Source organism: Eptesicus fuscus, chromosome 1 (assembly GCF_027574615.1).
Source record: "Eptesicus fuscus isolate TK198812 chromosome 1, DD_ASM_mEF_20220401, whole genome shotgun sequence".
In the NCBI taxonomy this organism is placed as follows: Eukaryota; Metazoa; Chordata; class Mammalia; order Chiroptera; family Vespertilionidae; genus Eptesicus; species Eptesicus fuscus.
The window spans coordinates 116,006,822-116,010,841 of record NC_072473.1 but is presented as its reverse complement, the minus strand read 5'-3'; the positions used below and the strand labels follow the sequence as shown (position 1 = coordinate 116,010,841).

General features: G+C 34.7%; 1 non-coding gene across 1 annotated transcript; it reads left to right on the top strand.

The window, feature by feature from the left end:
* Positions 1 to 2,860: 2,860 nt before the first annotated feature.
* On the top strand, positions 2,861 to 2,970 carry LOC114227188 (U6 spliceosomal RNA). The gene has a single exon (XR_003613268.1). It is a non-coding gene; the product is annotated as a U6 spliceosomal RNA (small nuclear RNA).
* Positions 2,971 to 4,020: the final 1,050 nt, after the last annotated feature.

Below are 4,020 nucleotides of genomic sequence, written 5' to 3'. Positions count from 1 at the left end.
CTTATTGATAATGGCCCTCTAACAGGTGTAAGGTGGTAGCTCATTGTAGTTTTGATTTGTATTTCTCTAATTGCCAGTGAGGTTGAACATCTTTTCATATATCCATTGGCTGTTCATGTGTCTTCTTGGGAGAGGTGTATTTTCAGGTCCCCTACCCACTTTTTGATTGGATTGTTTGTTTGTTTGGTGTTGAGTTTTATGAGTTCTTTATATATTTTGAAAATTAAACCTTTGTCAGAGCTACTGTTTGCAAATATTATCTCCCATATGGTTGGCTGCCTCTTTGTTTTATTGTCAGTTTCTTTTGTATGATTTCACTCTTATGTGGGATATAAAACTGAAACTCATGAACACAAAAAGCAATGTGTTGATTGCCAGAGGGAAGGGGGTTGGGGAGAAAGGGGTCCTAATATAAGGTGACAGAAAATTTGACTTTGAGTGGTGGGCACATAGAGCAAAATACAAATCTTGTAACATAGAAACACACACCTAAAACCTATATTTTCATGTTGACCAATATCACCCTAATCAACTTAATAAATAAATATTTAAAAATGTCTATACTACCCAAAGCAATCTATAGATTCAATGCAATTCCTATTAAAATATCAATGACATAGTTCACAGATCTAGAACAAATATTCAAATAATTTATATGAGACCACAAAAGACCCCAAATATCCTCAGAAATCTTGAGAAAAAAAGAACAAAGTTGGAGGTATCACTATACCTGACATCAATTTCTATCAAAGCTGCCTGGTACTGACATAAGAATAGACATATAGATCAATGGAATAAAACAGAGAGCCCAGAAATAAACTCACACCATATGAAGGAGGCAAGATAATACAATGGAGTAAAGACAGTTTCTCTAATAAATGGTGGGAAAATTGGACAGGTACAAGAAAACATAGGCAGTACAATCCAGACATCTCTCATAGCAACATTTTTGCCAATATATCTCCTCAGGCAAAGGAAACAAAGGGAAAAAATAACAAATGGGACTACATCAAACTAAAGTGCTTTTGAACAGCAAAAGAAACCATCATCAAAATGCAAAGGGAATCCACTGAATGGGAGAACATATTTGCCAAGGATACATTTGATAAAGGGTTAATTTCCAAAAAATATAAAGAGCTTATACAACTCAACACTAAAAAGACAACCCAATTAAAAAATGGGCAAATGACCTGAATACACACTTCTCCAAAGAGGACATACAGATGGCCAATGGACATATGATAAAATGCTCAATGTCACCAATAATCAGAGGGATGAAAATTAAAACCACACCTCACACCTCACAGAATGTCTACCATTAATAAAATAACAAACAGCAAACACTGGCGAGAATATGGAAAAAAGGGAATCCTGCTGTAATTTTGTTGGGAATGCAGACTGGAGCAGCCACTGTGGAAAACAGTATGGAGCTTCTTCAATAAATTAAAAATGAAACTGTCTTTTGACTGAAGGATCCCACTTCTGGGAATATATCTGAAGAAACCCGCAACACTAACTTGAAAGAATATACGCACTTCTATATTCATTGCAGTGTTATTTACATAGCCAAGATCTGGAAGCAGCCCAGTGCCCATCAGTAGATGAGTGGGGGAAAAAAAGCTGTGGTACATTTACACAATGGAATACTTCTCAGTCATAAAAAAGAAGGATATCTTACCTTTTGCAACAGTGTGGATGGATGTGGAGATTATTTTGATAAGTATAATAAGCCAGTCAGAGAATGACAAATACCATATGATCTCACTTATATGTTGAATCTAATGAACAAAGTAAACTGATGAACAAAATAGAAGCAAAGGCATGGATACAGATACATCCAGCAAACTGACAGATGTCAGAGGGCAGAGGGTGGGAGAGGGACTGGAATGAAACAGGTAAAGGGATTAGACACCGAGGACAGTGTGATGACAGTCAGGGGGAAAGGGGGATGGGGTACGTGGAGGTGGGCAAAGGAAGGGAAATTGGAATGGAAAGAGATTTTGCTTTGGGCAGTGGGCACATGATGCAGTGTGCAGATGATGTTTTGTTGAGTTGTACACTTGAAATCTGTATGGTTTTGAGAGCCAATATCACATCAATAAATTCAACTTAATAAATAAATAAAACTTTTAAAGTACCCATGGCAAACTGAATAATTTATGAAATTTTGACATATCTGCAACATGAGCAGGTTACATGAATCACTCATTAAAAAAAGAAACAATTTTGGCAATATCCATGTACTTTTCAGAGTGCTTCTTGTATTCAAGATGTCATATGCTTCTGCTTATTCAAAAATTATTTTTGAACAGCACCTCTATATATCAACAACAGAGATAGCTCATTATGTTTCTATTTTGTGCACTTTGGGAACTTCCAAGACCTCTATTTCTTTAATATGATCTGCTCTCATTTGCTGAATAGAAGAATCTTATCTAAATCTTTGATACTAGCATTTTCCAAGGCAGTGCATGGCCACAATATTTTGATTAATCACTATATACAGTGTTGACACTATTCAGTGGCAGTGTTGAGAAAGCAATCTAAGATATATTACCATGATTTTCTTTGGCTTAGTATCTACATAAAACTATGGCTTAGTTTGATAATTCAGTAAATATTAATACAGCCCATCTCCACTGAAGGTGCACTTTGCAACATTATTATTGTTTTTATTGTATGATATATTGAATAAAAATGTGTACTAAACCAGTAGACTGGGGAAAGTTTTGTCATCCTGGAAGATATTTAGTCCTAGTAAATTAGCTTTATATCTTTTAATGGAATGAGTAAATCTTTATATTGTTCATGTGTGGACTGTATAACTCCCATAATGCTCTGATTCCAAAAGCACCATCCAATGCTCACTTTGGGAGCATATATACTAAAATTGGAATGATACAGAGGAGACTAGTGTGTCCCCTCTGCAAGGATGACACTCAAAGCATACTTGCGATACTCAATGAATATTAATTGCTTGATTGATAACAAAAGCCTTTCTTGTGTTGTCTATTCAGACCTCAAGCATAGTAAAGGTGATTATGAAAAAGGCAGAATAGTTTTGATGTTACAGAATTAGTGAGATAATTTAGTAGAGAGACATTTCTTGAATTGCTGATGTCAGAAAATTTGACATGTTTCCATAGTCCATCATTTGTTCCCATTACCTTGAACACAGACTAAGGAAAGTACAATGCAACTGTCCAGTTTTCCTACTATTTAACTGGAAGGAGGAAAAAGGAATCAATAATGTTTCTCACTACTCAGAAGATAGAGAAAGTCACGGTCATAACTGTTGAGGTTTAATGTTATGGTCAGAATTGTAGAGGTTTAATGTCTGTAACTTAAAATCATGTAGTTGCTTACATGTGTTCATGGTAATTACTTGGCTGAAAGTATGACTAATCTTACTAACATAGTGAGAGTTTGTTTTTCCCTCCAGGATTTAGTAATGTGGTTATATATTCTTAATTTGTCATTGTACCTTTTCTTTTTTGAAATAGAAATATATTTGCAAATTTTGTTACTAAACATAAAGGGAGTTGATTGCATGCAACATTACAGTATTTAAGAATATATACAGGAGATCAGGAGACTGTCTTCAATATGTATCAACTCTCTAGCTCCCTCAGTTACTAAAATCTAGTTATTCAGAAATCATATTAGAAGTGCAAGTTACTTTGGGTCATCTGTAGAATCAATGTGCATAAAATATATCAAACTCCAAGAGGAAAATCTTTGTCATGTACTAGTCAGTTCACCTGTCTAATGAAATCACTTGAGAACTTGGGCATAAGATTTAAATTATAAGTGAATAAATTCTGTCCCTGGTTTAGCAATTATGCAAAAGTGTGACTGCATTCAGCAATCCACTGACTATTAATGAAACTTTTAATAATCTACTGGCTATGCTGTCTCTTTAGCAAAATCTGACCTTTAAATGGATACTATTTTTAAATTGTTTTATCTTGTATTTTCATAGCACCGTTTTTCTTCTGGGGCACATTAAGTACTTTCTTA